Below are 21297 nucleotides of genomic sequence, written 5' to 3'. Positions count from 1 at the left end.
CTCCTTCAGGTGTTGCTAGCCTATCCTCTCTCCTAAGTAGCCAAACCCTCTTTTCTGGCTATTTAGGGTCTCTGTCTCTGGGGAAACTTTAGATAACGAATGCATGAGCTCAGCCAAGTTCCTCTGCATCTCTCTCTTCACCTTCTGATAAGGAATCGACTGCTGACCGCGCTGGAAGCCTGCAAACCTGCAACATAGTAGCAAAGACGACTACTGCAACTCTGTAACGCTGATCCTGCCGCCTTCTCGACTGTTTTCCTGCTTGTGCATGCTGTGGGGGTAGTCTGCCTCCTCTCTGCACCAGAAGCTCCGAAGAAATCTCCCGTGGGTCGACGGAATCTTCCCCCTGCAACCGCAGGCACCAAAAAGCTGCATTACTGGTCCCTTGGGTCTCCTCTCAGCACGACGAGCGAGGTCCCTCGAATCCAGCGACTCTGTCCAAGTGACCCCCACAGTCCAGTGACTCTTCAGTCCAAGTTTGGTGAAGGTAAGTCCTTGCCTCACCTCGCTGGGCTGCATTGCTGGGAACCGCGACTTTGCAGCTACTCCGGCCCCTGTGCACTTCCGGCAGAAATCCTTTGTGCACAGCCGAGCCTGGGTCCACGGCACTCTAACCTGCATTGCACGACTTTCTAAGTTGGTCTCCGGCGACGTGGAACTCCTTTGTGCAACTTCGGCGAGTACCGTTTCACACATCATTGTAGTGCCTGTTTCTGGCACTTCTCTGGGTGCTACCTGCTTCAGAGAGGGCTCCTTGTCTTGCTCGACGTCCCCTCTCTCTGCTGGTCTAATTTGCGACCTCCTGGTCCCTCCTGGGCCTCAACAGCGTCCAAAAACGCTAACCGCACAATTTGCAGCTAGCAAGGCTTGTTGGCATTCTTTCGGCGGGAAAACACTTTTGCACGACTCTCCACGGCAAGAGGGATCCGTCCACCAAAGGGGAAGTCTCTAGCCCTTTTCGTTCTTGCAGAAACCTCAGCTTCTTCCGTCCAGTAGAAGCTTCTTTGCACCCGCAGCTGGCATTTCCTGGGCATCTGCCCATCTCCGACTTGCTTGTGACTTTTGGACTTGGTCCCCTTGTTCCACAGGTACCCTAGATTGGTAATCCACAGTTGTTGCATTGCTGGTTTGTGTCTTTCCTGCATTATTCCTCTAACACGACTTCTTTGTCCTTAGGGGAACTTTAGTGCACTTTGCACTCACTTTTCAGGGTCTTGGGAGGGTTATTTTTCTAACTCTCACTATTTTCTAATAGTCCCAGCGACCCTCTACAAGGTCACATAGGTTTGGGGTCCATTCGTGGTTCGCATTCCACTTTTGGAGTATATGGTTTGTGTTGCCCCTATCCCTATGTTTCCCCATTGCATCCTATTGTAACTATACATTGTTTGCACTGTTTTCTAAGACTATACTGCATATTTTTGCTATTGTGTATATATATCTTGTGTATATTTCCTATCCTCTCACTGAGGGTACACTCTAAGATACTTTGGCATATTGTCATAAAAATAAAGTACCTTTATTTTTAGTATAACTGTGTATTGTGTTTTCTTATGATATTATGCATATGACACTAAGTGGTACTGTAGTAGCTTCACACGTCTCCTAGTTCAGCCTAAGCTGCTCTGCTAAGCTACCATTACCTATCAGCCTAAGCTGCTAGACACCCTATACACTAATAAGGGATAACTGGGCCTGGTGCAAGGTGCAAGTACCCCTTGGTACTCACTACAAGCCAGTCCAGCCTCCTACATTGGTTGTGCAGAGGTGGGATCAGTGCTTTGAGACTACTTACCACTCTTGTCATTGTACTTTTCATAAGAGAAAAATATACAAAACAAGGTCAGTGTATATACACATAGCCAAAAAGTTTTGCATTTCCTCTTTTCACTCTTTTCTAAGTGCTGAAAAGTACTTCTAACTTTCTAAAAAGTTCTAAAAAGTTTAAAAAGTTTTTTTTTTCTCTGTCTTTCTAAAAGCTCTGACAAACTTTTTATCTTTTACTATCACTTTAAGTCTCTCTAAAAATGTCTGGCACAGGCCAAAATCTTGATCTGTCCAAACTTGCATATGATCACCTTAGCTGGAAAGGAGCAAGGAATCTCTGCATAGAGAGAGGTTTGAGTGTAGGGAAGAATCCTTCCTTAGAACTGTTAATTAACATGCTTAGAGTACAGGATAAGGCCATAAGTGCCCAATCTGTTGAAAAAGTAGCTAATGGTTCTCAATCAGATCCAGGGACTCCCCCAGGAAAAGATTCAGGAAAGAAACTTCCTAGCCTGCCCATTACTAGACAGTCTAGCATAGTTGGTAATGATGATGAGCCACACCATATAAATAGTGTTGTCTCACATCATAGCAAAAGCATTTATTCTCACCATACTGGTAGTGATGTTTCTGTTAGCCAAGCTGTTAGGGTGGCTTCTGTAAGGGACAGGTCTCATTCTGTTCATTCCCATCATACCTCTGTATCTAGAAATGTCCCTCCCACCCACCCTGATGACAGATTGTTAGAAAGGGAGCTCAATAGATTGAGAGTGGAACAAACCAGACTGAAGCTTAAAAAGCAACAGCTGGATTTGGATAGACAGTCTTTAGAATTAGAGAAGGAAAGACAGAAGTTGGGTTTAGAAACCCATGGTGGCAGCAGCAGTATTCCCCATAGTCATCCTGCAAAAGAGCATGATTCCAGGAATCTGCACAAGATAGTTCCCCCTTATAAGGAGGGGGATGACATTAACAAGTGGTTTGCTGCACTTGAGAGGGCCTGTGTTGTACAGGATGTCCCTCAAAGGCAGTGGGCTGCTATCCTATGGCTATCATTTAGTGGAAAAGGTAGGGATAGGCTCCTTACTGTGAAAGAAAGTGATGCCAATAATTTTACAGTTCTTAAGAATGCACTCCTGGATGGTTATGGCTTAACCACTGAACAATACAGGATAAAGTTCAGAGAGACCAAAAAGGAGTCTTCACAAGACTGGGTTGATTTCATTGACCATTCAGTGAAGGCCTTGGAGGGGTGGTTACATGGCAGTAAAGTTACTGATTATGAAAGCCTGTATAACACAATCCTGAGAGAGCATATACTTAATAATTGTGTGTCTGATTTGTTGCACCAGTACCTGGTAGACTCTGATCTGACCTCTCCCCAAGAATTGGGAAAGAAGGCAGACAAATGGGTCAGAACAAGGGTGAACAGAAAAGTTCATACAGGGGGTGACAAAGATGGCAATAAGAAGAAAGATGGTGAAAAATCTCAAGATAAGCATGGGGATAAGGGTAAAACCAAAGATCCCACTTCAAATCTTAAACACTCTTCAGAGGGTGGGGATAAAACTAATTCTTCCTCTTCTTCTCAACCCACACACATTAAAAAGCCTTGGTGCTTTGTGTGTAAAAATAGAGGCCATAGGCCAGGGGATAAGTCCTGTCCAGGTAAACCCCCTGAGCCTACCACCACTAATACATCAAGCTCTAGTGCCCCTAGCAGTAGTGGTACTAGTGGTGGGACTGCTGGCAACAGTCAAGTTAAGGGTGTAGTTGGGTTCACTTTTGGGTCCATAGTAGAAACTGGGGTAGTCACTCCCAAGACAGTTTCTGTCACACCTAGTGGCATTGGCCTTGCCACACTGGCTGCTTGTCCCCTTACAATGGATAAGTACAGGCAGACAGTTTCAATAAATGGTGTTGAGGCCTTGGCCTACAGGGACACAGGTGCCAGTATCACTTTGGTGACTGAAAACCTAGTGCACCCTGATCAACACATCATTGGACAACAGTATAGGATTATTGATGTCCATAACTCCACTAAGTTTCTTCCCTTAGCTATAATTCAGTTTAGTTGGGGTGGAGTTACTGGCCCTAAGCAGGTGGTGGTATCACCTAGCTTACCTGTAGACTGTCTCTTAGGTAATGACCTAGAGGCCTCAGGTTGGGCTGATGTAGAGTTTTATGCCCATGCAGCCATGCTGGGCATCCCTGAGGAATTGTTCCCTCTCATTTCTACTGAAATGAAAAAGCAAAGGAGAGAAGGCCTGAAAACTCAGGATCCCTCTCCATCAACAGGTAAAAAGGGTATCACAGTATCCCCTAACCACCCTACCATTCAGGATACCATTCCTTTGGTGGGAGAAACCTCTCCTGGGGTGGCACCTGTTCCAAGGGAATCATCAGCTGGCAAAGCTGGACTCCCTGAGGTAGAAGTACCTCTCTGTGGGATAACTAACATTGGTGACAAAAAGAGCACCATTTTAGTTAACATGGAGCATCCCTCCAACCCTCCCAGAGAAACTTTAGTGCAGAAACCCTGCACTGCCTCACAACACTTAGGACAGCATCCCTGCCCTAGTGTGGAGCTCATAGGACAGCATCCCTGCCCTGCTCCAACTCAAGAGAAACAGCATCCCTGTTCTCTCTTCCAGCCATATGGACAAAGTTTTTGCCCAGCTATGGCTTTTCTGAGACAGCATCCCTGTCTGGCATTTCCATCACTACAAATAGGTTCAGTGGACAATTCCCACTGCTCTAAACTAAAACTTACTGATAGAAACTCTGAAAATACATCTTCACATTGTTGCTTAGCTAAAAAACTTCAAACAGGGTGGTTTACATCCCCACAGGGAAGTAACCATATAGTGGATGATAAAGGGAGGACCCGTCTATTGCAGAGCTACTCTCTACTTATCACCACTTAGACAATAAAGTCTCAACTGGCCAAGGTTAGCCTTATTGTCCTTCGTTTGGGGGGGGGGGTTGTGTGAGAAAGTAGCCTCTTTCTAACCTTGTTACCCCCACTTTTGGCCTGTTTGTGAGTGTATGTCAGGGTGTTTTCACTGTCTCACTGGGATCCTGCCAGCCAGGGCCCGGTGCTCATAGTGAAAACCCTATGTTTTCAGTATGTTTGTTATGTGTCACTGGGACCCTGCTAGTCAGGACCCCAGTGCTCATAAGTTTGTGGCCTACATGTATGTGTTCCCTGTGTGGTGCCTAACTGTCTCACTGAGGCTCTGCTAATCAGAACCTCAGTGGTTATGCTCTCTCATTTCTTTCAAATTGTCACTAACAGGCTAGTGACCAATTTTACCCATTTACATTGGCTTACTGGAACACCCTTATAATTCCCTAGTATATGGTACTGAGGTACCCAGGGTATTGGGGTTCCAGGAGATCCCTATGGGCTGCAGCATTTCTTTTGCCACCCATAGGGAGCTCTGACAATTCTAACACAGGCCTGCCACTGCAGCCTGAGTGAAATAACGTCCACGTTATTTCACAGCCATTTTACACTGCACTTAAGTAACTTATAAAGTCACCTATATGTCTAACCTTTACCTGGTAAAGGTTAGGTGCAAAGTTACTTAGTGTGAGGGCACCCTGGCACTAGCCAAGGTGCCCCCACATTGTTCAGAGCCAATTCCCTGAACTTTGTGAGTGCGGGGACACCATTACACGCGTGCACTACATATAGGTCACTACCTATATGTAGCTTCACAATGGTAACTCCGAATATGGCCATGTAACATGTCTATGATCATGGAATTGCCCCCTCTATGCCATCCTGGCATTGTTGGTACAAATCCATGATCCCAGTGGTCTGTAGCACAGACCCTGGTACTGCCAAACTGCCCTTCCTGGGGTTTCACTGCTGCTGCTGCTGCCAACCCCTCAGACAGGCATCTGCCCTCCTGGGGTCCAGCCAGGCCTGGCCCAGGATGGCAGAACAAAGAACTTCCTCTGAGAGAGGGTGTGACACCCTCTCCCTTTGGAAAATGGTGTGAAGGCAGGGGAGGAGTAGCCTCCCCCAGCCTCTGGAAATGCTTTGTTGGGCACAGATGTGCCCAATTCTGCATAAGCCAGTCTACACCGGTTCAGGGACCCCTTAGCCCTGCTCTGGCGCGAAACTGGACAAAGGAAAGGGGAGTGACCACTCCCCTGACCTGCACCTCCCCTGGGAGGTGTCCAGAGCTCCTCCAGTGTGCTCCAGACCTCTGCCATCTTGGAAACAGAGGTGCTGCTGGCACACTGGACTGCTCTGAGTGGCCAGTGCCACCAGGTGACGTCAGAGACTCCTTGTGATAGGCTCCTTCAGGTGTTGCTAGCCTATCCTCTCTCCTAAGTAGCCAAACCCTCTTTTCTGGCTATTTAGGGTCTCTGTCTCTGGGGAAACTTTAGATAACGAATGCATGAGCTCAGCCGAGTTCCTCTGCATCTCTCTCTTCACCTTCTGATAAGGAATCGACTGCTGACCGCGCTGGAAGCCTGCAAACCTGCAACATAGTAGCAAAGACGACTACTGCAACTCTGTAACGCTGATCCTGCCGCCTTCTCGACTGTTTTCCTGCTTGTGCATGCTGTGGGGGTAGTCTGCCTCCTCTCTGCACCAGAAGCTCCGAAGAAATCTCCCGTGGGTCGACGGAATCTTCCCCCTGCAACCGCAGGCACCAAAAAGCTGCATTACCGGTCCCTTGGGTCTCCTCTCAGCACGACGAGCGAGGTCCCTCGAATCCAGCGACTCTGTCCAAGTGACCCCCACAGTCCAGTGACTCTTCAGTCTAAGTTTGGTGGAGGTAAGTCCTTGCCTCACCTCGCTGGGCTGCATTGCTGGGAACCGCAACTTTGCAGCTACTCCGGCCCCTGTGCACTTCCGGCAGAAATCCTTTTTGCACAGCCGAGCCTGGGTCCACGGCACTCTAACCTGCATTGCACGACTTTCTAAGTTGGTCTCCGGCGACGTGGGACTCCTTTGTGCAACTTCGGCGAGCACCGTTTCACACATCCTCGTAGTGCCTGTTTCTGGCACTTCTCTGGGTGCTACCTGCTTCAGAGAGGGCTCCTTGTCTTGCTCGACGTCCCCTCTCTCTGCTGGTCCAATTTGCGACCTCCTGGTCCCTCCTGGGCCTCAGCAGCGTCCAAAAACGCTAACCGCACGATTTGCAGCTAGCAAGGCTTGTTGGCGTTCTTTCGGCGGGAAAACACTTTTGCACAACTCTCCACGGCGAGAGGGATCCGTCCACCAAAGGGGAAGTCTCTAGCCCTTTTCGTTCCTGCAGAAACCTCAGCTTCTTCTGTCCAGTAGAAGCTTCTTTGCACCCACAGCTGGCATTTCCTGGGCATCTGCCCATCTCCGACTTGCTTGTGACTTTTGGACTTGGTCCCCTTGTTCCACAGGTACCCTAGATTGGAAATCCACAGTTGTTGCATTGCTGGTTTGTGTCTTTCCTGCATTATTCCTCTAACACGACTTCTTTGTCCTTAGGGGAACTTTAGTGCACTTTGCACTCACTTTTCAGGGTCTTGGGGAGGGTTATTTTTCTAACTCTCACTATTTTCTAATAGTCCCAGCGACCCTCTACAAGGTCACATAGGTTTGGGGTCCATTCGTGGTTCGCATTCCACTTTTGGAGTATATGGTTTGTGTTGCCCCTATCCCTATGTTTCCCCATTGCATCCTATTGTAACTATACATTGTTTGCACTGTTTTCTAAGACTATACTGCATATTTTTGCTATTGTGTATATATATCTTGTGTATATTTCCTATCCTCTCACTGAGGGTACACTCTAAGATACTTTGGCATATTGTCATAAAAATAAAGTACCTTTATTTTTAGTATAACTGTGTATTGTGTTTTCTTATGATATTGTGCATATGACACTAAGTGGTACTGTAGTAGCTTCACACGTCTCCTAGTTCAGCCTAAGCTGCTCTGCTAAGCTACCATTATCTATCAGCCTAAGCTGCTAGACACCCTATACACTAATAAGGGATAACTGGGCCTGGTGCAAGGTGCAAGTACCCCTTGGTACTCACTACAAGCCGGTCCAGCCTCCTACAGTATGCCACTGTTGGGTTACTAGAAAAAAATACACGATGCTATACCACTCCTGCCCCTGAGATGAGCACCCCAGGAACAGCAAAATGTATTTCCAATACCCTTGAGTTGGATGTACACGAACTGCAAAGACTAAGTGCACACAGCATTGGTCACCTGAATTATGTCTTGCAGACCACATAGAGTTTTCTTCTGGTGATGCAGCATGGTTGTCTCTTCCAGAGTAGTGAAACTATCTCTTTTGGTACAGGTGTAGTTTTTTTCAGGGATACACACATCGTCTGTTTTGGGTCCGCTCATATTATTTTGGAATCACTTAATTACTAAAAAGTGCAGCCAGAACCTCCTACCGCTCTTCCTATATTGTCAATCCGTTAATGTGTGTATCAGGTTGACGATAGTAGCCCCTAAGCAAACCTTTTTGTATGCTGCACCGTTGGATGTAAGGTGATGAAGGGGAAGCGCTCCATATAAAATAAATGACAATCAATAGCTGTAATATCGGAGCATAAAAAATGTCAATGAAAAGAACTACAACCAGTGGCTGAGGGGTTGTGAGTTATTGTTCATCTGTCTGTTTATTGTTCATATGTAACCGGATTGACCGTTACAGCTACCCCTGTCAGACTTAGAAAGAACTTATGCAAGTGCAGGAGTCATTTGGTGAATTTATTTTGGAATCATACTTGCTTAAATCACTCAGGCAGGAGCCATTCAAATATTTCTCATAGGACAATACATTTCCCTTCATGTTTAAAATCTGAGAAAAATACTACCTTTCATTGTGAACTCAAAACATTCCTTTTGATTAGCCTATTTAAACCACTTTTAACATCCTTATTTCTAAGACTGTAGATCAGTGGGTTTAACATGGGTGTCACCACACTGTACACAAGTGAAAGCAGCTTGTCACGCTCTTGAAAGTCACTGGGCCTGATTCGGAGATACATACACATTGTAGAGCCATAGAACAGAGTGACAGAAAAAAGATGTGATCCACATGTGGAGAAAGCCCTGTGCCTCCTGGCTGCATTGCCCATTCTGAGGATGGTGAGCAAGATGTTCAGATAAGAGAACATTATTAGCATAAAGGGGCAAATGCCACCAATCATGGCGGCAACAAACACAGTAACTCCATTCATGAAAGTATCAGCAGAGGCTTGGCTCAGCACTGCTGGCATGTCACAAAAGAAATGGTTAATAATATGAAGTCCACAATATGGCAAGCTGAAAATAAAGCCAGTTAGTACAGTAGATACAAGAGCTCCCCACAGCCATGAAAGAGTCATAAGAAAAACACACATTTTTGGACTAATGATCACACTGTATAGTAATGGGTTACAAATAGCAATGTGCCTGTCATATGCCATCACACCAAGAAAAAGGCATTCTGTGACCCCCATAGATACAAACAAAAACATCTGCATGGTACATTCTACAAATGAAATACGAGAGTGTCTAGGGTTGAACCCAATTAGTGTTTTTGGGACGGTTGTGGAGATGAAACAGACTTCCAAAAACGATAGATTTCGGAGAAAGAGGTACATTGGTGTTTGGAGAGTGATGTCCACAGATACTAGTAATATGATGACCAGATTACCTATCAAAGTCGCAATGTAGACAAACAGGAGGAGCACAAACAATGAGTACTGTAGATAATGATTCAAGTCAGAAAATCCCAAAAGGATGAAATCACTGGACGAAGATTGATTGATACAGTCCATGTTCTTATGTCATCTGAAAATAAATACATTGTTAGGCAATTCTGTATAACTGAACAGTTGTTATAGCTTCACTAATGTGTCACTGTGTTTTAACAAGCCATGAGTCCTGTAGAAAGCATTGTCTTCCAACTTTTGTCTGTGATACCTAAGAGTCAGATGTGAATATGAGAGGAAGAAATTCACTCTCAAGGAGCACTGAAGTCTTGGTCAGACTACATTTACTACTTTTTGTATTCTTCCTTAGATTTCACATTTTCAAATGCATGGCAAAGTAATACATTTCTAATTGCAGGTATTTATGTGGTATTATTACTTGGGAAGCTGAATGATCAAATTCACCTCAGAGGGTATCATCAATGTCTACCTTATTTTGTTTTTGTAAAAACTGGAGCATTGTTTTGTAAATGTGTTGAGTGCATAAACCAAACTTTCAGTTGCTTTGCTGTGACCACTTTTGCATGTTTGATTTTACAAAAGAGACATTTTCTATGGTAAAGTTCGTGAAGAATGCATATGTTTTGAACGTCTGCCAACATACTCCAATTGGCATTTGATTTTGTATGGGGGAAAGAATGGATTTGTTTCCGCTCCACATCGGTATTTCTTCTTCTTACTGCTAAGCCACAATCCACCAATGGAAAACTCAGGCAAATCCACACAACTTATAACATTCATTGGCCTTATCTGCGAGGCATTGGTATTGTCTTTATGCAAAATATATAGACATAGACACTTCATTATTCTGGAGGGGCTCAGCAGAGAGAACTGTATTTTTGGGTAGCAAAGCTGAAATACACTTCCCACTTATCAGGAGGGAGTTAGAGGGAGATAGAGAAACCACTTGTTAGAAATTGGGTTTAAACCATAGTCAAACAGCAACCACAGTCCTAGCTAGGGTAAGTGCCAGGCAAATCCTAAAGTAATGTTTGTTCACCCCGGGTAGATTGGGACAGAACAGTCAGGTTTTACTTAACTTGTTCAGTGCCAAAGACGTAACGGTAACGTCCTCTGCTGCAGCGCTGTTGTGCCAAGGACATAATCGTTATGTCCTGCACCTGGCATACAGGGGGAGCGCGAGCCACCCACATCCCCTGGGCAGGGATGGCAGCAGAACTGCATGGCTTCCAGCATATCAGATAAGAAACTGATTTGTTTCTCCTCTGGAAGGGGGAAGGGGGAAGTTGCAGGTCGGAGATGCATAAGAGGCTTAGGTGTCTAGTGCTGCAGGAATGCACACGAAACACAAGGGATTTTTTTGTTTTTGAAATCTGACATGAGGGGAGCCGCCCCTTGGGCAAGGGTCAGTCTCCAAGGTCAGGATTTTTATTTAGGCCATTTCTGCCCCCAATGGGGGCAGATTGGCCTATTTTAATGAGGCCCACATGCCCCAAAGGGGGCAGAAACCTCTAGACACCAGGGATATTTGTATTTTATTTATTTACACAAGGGGAGTGGCATCTTAGGCAAGGGTCACTCCCCTGGGGGGAAATATTATTTTGGGTCATTTCCGTCCCCCCTAGGGGCAGGTCGGCCTCTTTTTATTAGGCTAATCTGCCCCCAAGGGGGCAGGACCCACTTAGACACCAGAAATTCTTGTATGTGTTTTTTGTTTGGGGGGGGCAGCCCCTTAGGGCAAGGGTTGCTCCCTTTGGGGGAACATTACTATTGCAAATTTCCTATTTTTGAAAACACTTAGGCACCAGGGATCGGTGAGTGTGTGTGTTTTATTTGGGGGGGGCGACCACTTGGGCAAGGGTTGCCTCCCATGGGGGCACATTACTGTTGGCCATTTCTGCCCCACTTGGTACCAGATTGGCCATTTTTTATTAGGTCCATCTGCCCCCAAAGGGGAGCAGAAACCACTTAGGCACCAGGGATCGGTGTGTGTGTTTTTTTGGGGGACGGCCCCTTGGTCTAGGGTCACTCCCCATGGGGGCACATTACTGATGCCCATTTCTGTCCCCCCAGGGACAAATCAGCATATGTTTGTAAGGCCCATCTACCCCCCAAGGGGGGCAGAGAGCCCACTAGAAACGAGGGAAGAATTTTGTTTAAAAAAGATGGTGGGGGTATGGTCATACCCCTACCCCAAATAAATGGGGACAAAGTCATTCTGCCTACTAATCGACAGATGGGGTAGTTACCTCTGATCCACTCCCCGGGGGCAGAAAGCCTACTAGATGCCAAGGAATTGAAAAAAATAGAGAAGTGGGGGCTGCCAACCAGTATGGGCATGGTTATGCCCCCCACCACAACAGAAGGGGGTAACAGTCTTTCAGGCCCTTCTGCAAACTAAAGCATATCATCCAAATGGCAAGCAAGAGGACATGTGATTATTTTAGGTTTTGATTTTACATATGGGCCAAAAGACCTTGGCTAACTCGCAATATCGTTGCACTTGGAATGGTGAGTGGCTGCACTTTTTGGACTTTGGGACACTGTAACCTAGAAAAATCTACCAGACCTAGGCACATCTGAAAACTAAGCAATCGAGTGAGTCCAGGGTGGGTTGCTTAACATGTACTCCACACCATTTTCTTACCCACGGTGCCATGCAAACCTCCAACTTTGCTTGAAATCATGCATTTTCCCTAAATGTTTGCGATGGAACCTTCTGGAATCAGTAGGAATCCGCAAAATTCTTACCACCCAGCATTGTCACATCTCTACCAATAAAAATTCTGCCCCATTTGTCAGCGTAAAACCATTTTTTTCCAAACTGCCCTTTTGGACTCACTTTGGGTCCCCCTCAATTGTTTTTGGCACTTCCTTGTCATAGGCACTTGACCCACCTACACAAGTGAGGTATCACCTTTATTAGGAGAGCGAGGGAAATGTTGGGTGGTAGAAGATTTGTGCTGGTGTGGTGATCCCACACAGAAATGTGAGGAAAATGTGATTTGTTTAGCTGAATTTGAGGTTTGCAGATATTCTGTGTGAGAAAACACTGGGGAATCCAAGCAATTTACACCTCCCTGGACTCCATCAGGTGTCTAATTTTCAGAAATGTCTGGGTTTGGTAGGTCTCACTAGATGGTTGCCGAGCCCAGGACCAAAAACGCAGGTTTCCCGTTTGCAAAAACAGGTAGATTTGGAACAGATAATTTTCATGTGTCCATGTTGTGTTTTGAAACCCTTCCCTGTCACTAGGCCTACCCACACAAGTGAGGTACCATTTTTATCTGGAGATGTGGCTCCTCTCAGATTCCAGAACTTTCCATCATTGAAATATAAGGAAAACGTGTTTTTTTTAGCCACATTTTGAGATTTACAAAGGATTCTGGGTAACAGGACCTGGTGAGATCCCCACAAATTACCCCATCCTGGGTTTCCTAGGTGCCTATTTTTAAAAAATGCACAGGTTTGGTAGGTTTTCCTAAGTGCCGGCTTTGCTACAGCCGAAAATCCACAGCTAGACACTTACACTGAAAGTTGTTAGTTTTCAATGTAAAAAGTTGATGTGTCCATGTTGCGTTTTGGGGCGTTTCCTGTCGCTTGCACTATTCCTACCCACACAATTTAGGTACCATTTTTATCGGGAGACTTAGGAGAACGCTGGATGGAAGGAATTTTGTGGCTCCTCTCAGATTCCAGAACTTTGCAGCACCAAAATGTGAGGGAAAACTGATTTTTATAGACTTTTTGAGGTTTGCAATGGCTTCTGGGTAACAGAACCTGGTGAGAACCCCACCAGTCACCCCATCCTGGACTCCCCTAGTTGTCTAAGTTTCAGAAATTCACAAGTTTGCTAGGTTTCCCTATGTGCCAGTTGAGCTGGAGGCCAAAATCCACAGCTAGATACTTTTTAAAAAAAGTCAGATTTCAATGTAAAAAAATAATGTGTCCATGTTGCGTTTTGGGGCGTTTCCTGTCGTAGCTACTAGGCCAAGTGAGGTACTATTTTTATCTGGAGACTTAGGAAAAGACAGAATTGAAGCACACATGTTATTACCCATTGTATTTCTCTACATTTTGTCCTTCTAAATGTAAGACAGTGTGTAAGAAAGAAGTCTATTTGGGAAATGCCCTGTAATTCACATGCTGGTATGGGCACCCCCAAATTCAGAGTTGTGCAAATAACCACTGCTTCTCAACACTTTATCTTGTTACCATTTTGATACCTATTTTTACTCTTTATATGAATGAATTGCTGTATACCCGGTACACAATGAAAACCAATTCCAAGGTGTAGCTTATTTATTGGTTCTGGGTACCTAGAGTTCTTGATGAAGTCCTATATATCCTCACTACCAGAATAGTCCAACAGACGTAACGGTATATTGCTTTAAATAATCTGCCATAGCTGGAAAAAGTTACAGAAGAAAACATACAAAGAAATGGCTTTTTTTCCAACTCTCTGTCAATAGTTTTTTTAATTTCAGTTGTTACTTTCTGTAGGTTTGACAGATCTACATAAAATACCCCTTGATGAATTCAGAATTGTGTTTACTTTTCAAAAATGTTTAGCTGTCCGGGATCCACTATTGGTTTTACATCCATCTTTGCCACTAACTGGAATGATGCTGAAAGCACAAAAAATAGTAAAAATGGGGTATGTCCCAGTACAATTCCAAAATTGTGTTGAAAAAATGTAGTTTTCTAATTCAGGTCTGCCTGTTCCTGAAAGCTGGGAAGATGGTGATTTTAGCACTAAAAACCCTTTGTTGATGCCATTTGAAGGGAAAAAACACAAGCTTTCTGCTACAGCACTTTTTTCCCATTTTTCTCTAAAAAAACACATTTTAGCTCTATTTTGGCTAATTTCTTGGTCTCCTCCAGGGGAACCCACAAACTCTGGCTACCTTTAGAATCCCTAAGATGTTGGAAAAAAAGGACGCAAGTTTGGCATGGATAGATTATGTGGACAAAAAGTTATGAGGGCCTAAGTGCGAACTACCCCAAGCAGTCAAATAAAGGCTTGCCACAGGAGGGGAAAAGGCCTGGCACCGAAGGGCTATTACTGTATTTAGGGAAGTTTTTACAGAGTATGATGACGCTTCCTGCCCTTGATTCACTAGTTTATTAGCCTAGAAGGTGCACTGAACAGGATGAATAAAGATTAGAGAAACTAAAGAAGACTGAAATATCACGATGGTGGGATGGGATGACATTGAAACAATATAAGAAACTGAATAGAATCCTTAGGGGTCTCAGGTCACGGATTTTCCCAACATACGATGACCTGGACTTAGATCTACTAATGCTATGGGAAAAAGAATTAACATCAAGCTCCATGAGATTAATGGATATTCTTATTGAAAGTGCTAATAGAAAGGTCTCTAAATTACAGGCAGAAATAGAAATATTAGAACAAGAATTCAAAGACGGAGGAAATTAAACAAAGGAAAGCTAAAAAGCTCAAAAGGGAGGAATGGGACTATTTAAATACCTTTGCTAGAAAATATGACCATTTAGCTAAGGAAACCAACATTAAAACCTCTTCGATCTCCTCCTTAAGTTCTGATTATTCTCCAGTAGATAATGAATCAATACGTGTGAGTGAGAATATTGGGAGGGAAGCTAGTACGAGCGCAAGTCCCACGAATGGGAGTACTTTTTTACAGGAGATGTTGAGAATAAAACAAGGGAATTGACAACAAAGAAAAGAAGCAACAGGAAAACTAGGAGGGGGCACAGAGGGAGGAAACACTACACAGAGTGGATGGATGAAAATGAGATCTTGGGACAGGAAGGCACAAGGACAGTGACAGGGCAGCAAATCAATGTAATTAACCTGTCGGATAAACACTTAACAACAGATATGATCTAATTGCTTAGCAAAGGATTAGGCTTCTGCCTCACGAATAAGGGAGACCTTTGTAAACAGCAAATAGATTTTTTCAAATATGTGAGAGGTATGAAACTCAAGAGATTCCTTGAAATCAAGAAGCAATTGAGACAGAACTCTAACCCTTTAAGAGAAGAGATTAAGTACAGTGAATTGATAATACAAGACATACATGACACAGTAACCATAATGTCCATTACGGAGTATGAGGAAATACCTACCATCACTCAAAAATTACTGAATGATCTAAATATTTTTCCAGACCTACACGAAGCCCTTGGCTTGAAACAGAAGTCCAGTTAGACACCTAGAATGGGCAATAAGAGTAACATTGAAGTATTCTATCGATTAGTGATTAGGGACTTTAGAGAACAGATGTTTAAAACAAAGAATAGAAGAATGAGAAGTAATCTTACCAATAAGGAGTAGCAGGTCTTGAATTTGTTACAAGAAGATGAGGACATAATATTTAGACAAGCCGATAAACGCTGCAATATTGTCATTATCAATAAGAAAGACTATGATGAAGAAATTTATAGTCAGCTAAATGATGAAGACTGCTATGAAATTCTTCCCTCAAATCCGATACATAACCTCACGAGCAGAATCAATAGTCTATTAGGAACATGGTATCAGCAAGGCTTATTAGATGAAGAAGAATATATTTATTTGAAAGTAGATCGACCTAGATATCCATGTTTCTATACTCTACCGAAAATACATAAGAATCTCACGTTTCCCCCTGGGAGACCAATTATTTCAGGGATTGGGGGACCCACAGAGAAAATCTCAGAATTTGTTGATATTTTTCTACAACCACTGGTGGTTAATCTGCCATCCTATATTAGAGATACTAAACACATATTAGGTCTGCTGGGAGATATACAGTGGGAGAAGGATATGATGCTAGTTACTTTAGATGTAGTGGCATTATACACGAGCATTAAACATGGAGTAGGTCTTGAGGCATTAAAATACATGTTAAATCGCAGATTAGTAAGTCTGCTCCAACATACAGAAATGATCCTGACAATGGTGGAGTTTATTTAAAATCAGAATGTGTTCCTTTTCAATGATCAGTGGTACAGACAAAAACAAGGATTGGCGATGGGAGCCAGATTCTCCCCTTCCTATGCCAATCTCTTCATGGGATGGTCTTAGGAGAGGTGGGTCAGGGGACCGGGTGCCAGAGAGTGGCAAGACTATATATTATACTAGGGGTGATTCATTGACGATTTATTTATGATATGGACAGGCAATACAGAACAACTTACTGAATTTTGTGATTACTTAAATAACAATGATGTGAACATTAGATTCACCTACCAATATAGAAAACATAGAATATACTTCTTGGATGTGGAACTATTCATTTATGAAGATCAGATTCACAGTAGATTATTTAGGAAACCTACCTCCTGTAATGCAATATTACATGCTTCTAGTGCACACCTGAAACACCAAATACAAGCAATTCCATTTGGGGAAATAGTGAGGGCCAGACATAACTGTAGTAGAGATGTTGATTTTGAAGAGTGTATACAAGATATGAACTTACGCTTTGAACAGAGAGGATACAATAGCAGCATTATTAAGGCCGCACAAGAGAGGATCAAGAAAGTGAAGAGGATGGAGACATTATCACCACGTTTAAAATCTTGAGAATTGGACACTAACAAGGTACGGATGATCACGGATTACACTGAAAGTTCGTCTATCATGAGAAAGATGATGAAACGACATTGGAACATTCTTAAACAAGATCATATTTTGAACACTTTCAATTTGTCGGGTCCGCTAATTACATATAGAAGAGGAAGATCGCTAAAGAGCATGTTGTGTCGGACCTACCCAAGACCAAAGACTAATGAGAATTGGTTGACAGTAAGGAATTTAGGTTTTTAAAACTGTGGTCATTGTGGTGTTTGTAAATGGGCTTGTCACGGCATAAAAGAGTATGTTGATCATAGAGGTAAGACTTATTAATTAAAATCACATATGACCTGTGGCACAAAATATGTTATATATATCATAAAATGCAAATGTGAACGTATATATGTTGGTAGCATGATACGCTCATTGAGTGTAAGAATTGGTAAACACTTGCGGGCATTGAAACAAATGGATGTAAGGTATCCAATTGTACAACATATACTGTTGTGTACTAATCAGAACACACATGTAAATATATTTTTTTTTGGTTTGGAACAAATCCCTGTGGACCCCAGAGGAGGTAATAGAGAATTACAGTTGAGACGTAAGGAATCACTATGGATTATGAAACTACAAGCGGTAGAGGTGGGTCTCAACACAGACCATGAATTAGAATATTTCTTAGGAACATACACATGATCGAAACAAAATGCATATGTTAGGGTAATAGAGATACATGCACACACAATCCTCAGTATAATATAATATGAAGTTCATAATAGTTCTTATTTAATTTGGAATAGATTAACGATTATCAAAGTTTTGGAATCCTATGCAAAGGTTATCATAAATGATTGAACATATAGAAATTCTGAACTGGGGATATTTATTTAAATAGGATTAGGCAGTGTAACATCAGTTATATGGTGTGAAATTAATGATATTCATAGAGTTCTGTGAATCATCTCTACTCAATAAATGTAGTAAATATACTATGTTGACAACTGAAGCCATAGTAGGCAATACAATTATATTTATCAATGATTGTGGAAATCCAGAAGTTTGAAACACTGATGTCTAGCTCTAATTTTAAGATTTACACTACTGGGAACAGTTTGAGTAGTAACATAGAAGAGGGATAGATTTACACAATATATATAAAAAAAGAAATGGCATAGAAATTTTTATCCATTGTTGCAATCACTTGAAGGATAATAACTTGGAATAGATAAATCAGAGAGCGATACAGGCTTACATGCGTATTTTTCTTAACAAAAGCTATTGAAATACGGAGCGAGTGCTGGGCCAGCATGGTGAATGTACTCGTTTATTAACGGAACGATAATATAGTCCTCTTTTAGCTTCCATGAAATCTAGGAAACAGGAGAATTGAAGTAGGATAAGTGAGAGCGAGGTGTCGGCCTACGCTAGCATTATGTAGAAGCCGTTATTTAAGGCATGGAAAGATACTGAAAAAGAGATAGAATCAGGTAAGCGACTAGAGCAAACTTATCTATCAAACGCTACAAATAGTATTTTACTAGTTCAGTCTTTGGAACTGTTATACTTAAATATTAAGCGCTACATACGCAAACTGAAAGGTGAAGTCTTCAGAATTAATTTACAACCACATCGGGTTGCTAGTATGATCGTACATTTCATTTGCGGGTATTTTAGTAGTCTATGGTTATATTCGGTGCTAATACAAAATATGGTCACTTAGTACTCTCAGATATGTTTAGTTTGGATGGGGATTAATTAATATATCCAATTTGTGATCTATTGGCTGTGAACTTTACATAAAGAATTACAGTTGAAGCATTATGGAGGACAGTTACATTAACTATCACTGTTTTAGATTAAAGGAAGACATAATCAGAAATTATGACTAATAATGAAGAAGGATTTCATGATATCATAAGGACTGAAATCTGAAAATAAGGGATCTAGGGGCCAGATGTAGCAAATTCCGAGTCTGAGCGACTCCCAATTTGCGAGTCGCAAACTCGGATGCAGGATGGTGTCCCAATATTAATGAGGTGGGTCACAATTTGCGACCCCCTTGCGATTTGCAGCACTCACGGGGATGGTGGCCTGGTGGAGACAGCAGACCACCATGTCTGTGACTGCTTTTAAATAAAGCAGTTTTTTTTTTTTGTATTGCAGCCCTTTTTCCTTAAAGGAAAACGAGTTGCAATACAAACGAAGAAAGGAAACGTTTTTGTTTCATTTTTTCAGAGCAGGCAGTGGTCCAGAGGACCACTGCCTTCTCTAAAAAAATAATTTCAGGGCTATTTACAAAGGGGAAGGGGTCCCATGGGGACCCCTTCCCTTTTGCGAATGGGTTACCACCAGTGTGACACTGGTGGTAACTGCGAATTGCTTTGCGACCGCGTTCACGGTCACAAAGCAATTCTGCATTGCGATGCGAATCGCAAATAGGAAGGGGAACACCCCTTTCTATTTGCGATTCGCATTCCCTTTTGCGAGTCGGTAACCAGGTTACCGTCTCGCAAAATGGGAATGAGCATCGCAATGTGCTTTTTGCGTGTCTCAAACAGCGAATTTTGCTGTTTGCGCCATGCAAAAGGTTACATACATCTGGCCCCTAATAACAAGTGAAGGTTGGTTCTTATGGTAAAGTTGTGAAAACTCACAAGTGTGTGCATGTACACAGGAGGTTCATTTATTTGGATACTGGGTGATTACATATATATATGTTTCCATAAAACATATTATAACTTCTACATATTGAAAAGACTAACAATATTACCACTTGATAGCACCAATTGTTTACAATTTTTTATAGAATTCACTTTGAGGTAATAGAACACAATTAATTATCACAAAAATTCGACAATAATATTGGTATCATTTGAGTGATATTCACTGAGCACCGCATGGGAAAATATATTGGTGACATTAAAAAGTTGTTTAATTATGGTCTATGTTATATATTATCACAGCACTGATGAAGTCTAATGGGAGATTTCCCAGACGAAATACATGTTGGCTGGTTTGACAGATTCAAGGGTGATATATTGTGAAGATTTAACGCAAAATATACATGTTGGAATTTGGTATGAATATTTAAAGGACTTTGTTGAACTTTTCAAAATTACAAGGATCAATGTGGAGGCCACGTGGGCGTATATATGGACTATAAGGAAATAAAAGAAATAAAATAAAAGAACCACTTAAAGAATTTGGAAGTATTGGTGATATTACAAGGCCAGATGATCATTAAAGCAAATTCAGTTGAGAGGATTGAAGACTGAATAATTGTTATTAATATATATTGATTTTATACTGTGAAGTGTACCAAGGTGAACTAATAGCTAGATGAGTGCCTGGCACTGAAGGGGTTAAAGGAAGTATTTGAAGTATTTATGCAACACTTCTAAAAGTAAAACACTGAACACACCACACAAAAATAAACCACACCAGTTAAGAAAAACAGAATAAGATTTCATTAAATAAAACATGACTAAAATGACAAAAATCCAATAAGTCTTACTTGAGGTATTAATTTTTAAAGAATAAACTGTAAAATAGTGCTTCAATGTAAGGAGCTCGAACCAGGGGTTTCTGGTTGCACCGGACCTGGACAAAGTCAGGAGTTCAGACCGAATGTGATGCAGCACGGGCTGGCAACAGGGACCCAGTTAGGCCCACTGAACCGAAGTACCTTAAATCCTGGTTTGCAGAGTGTTGTGCCTGTTCCAGACGATTCAGTAGAGTTGATACATCAGTTATCTCCATGCAGCAGCAATGTATCAGATCAGAGATACAGAAGAGTTAGGTTGGGGGTTCCACCTGCATGTATGCTGTGGATCAAGGTGCCCATGCCTGCGATGAGGTTTGCTATGAGAATACTGGCGTCAAGAAGGTGTTGTGCAGTCAAGGCTATGTGTTGTTTCGATGAGTGAAAAGCCTGTGCACAAGGAGAAGCATCACAGCGATTGTTCTGAAGGCAATGTACTGGTTGTGTTCCATGTAACAGCAGTGATGCGCTAATTTTGCTCCTGTAGCAGAGGATGTCTCAAGTTCTGCCGGAGCGAAGACCTTAGGCCCACTTCCAAGGGTCCAGGACTGGGTTGGTACCACCTGGCAGGGTAGAGTCCAGGTGCAGGAGCATGTTGGTTAGAAGTCTTTTACATCCCTGAGACATCACATTATGTGGCCAGCCAGCAACCCCTTAGAGTCACTCTGGGTACAAGTGAGGCAAGTCCAGTCCTTTTCACCCAGGCAGGGGAACATAAGGCAGAAGCACAGCAAGGCAGGAATCCAGCAAAGTAACA

This window comes from Pleurodeles waltl, chromosome 6 (assembly GCF_031143425.1).
Source record: "Pleurodeles waltl isolate 20211129_DDA chromosome 6, aPleWal1.hap1.20221129, whole genome shotgun sequence".
Classification (NCBI taxonomy): Eukaryota; Metazoa; Chordata; class Amphibia; order Caudata; family Salamandridae; genus Pleurodeles; species Pleurodeles waltl.
Note: the sequence above shows the minus strand (reverse complement) of the source record.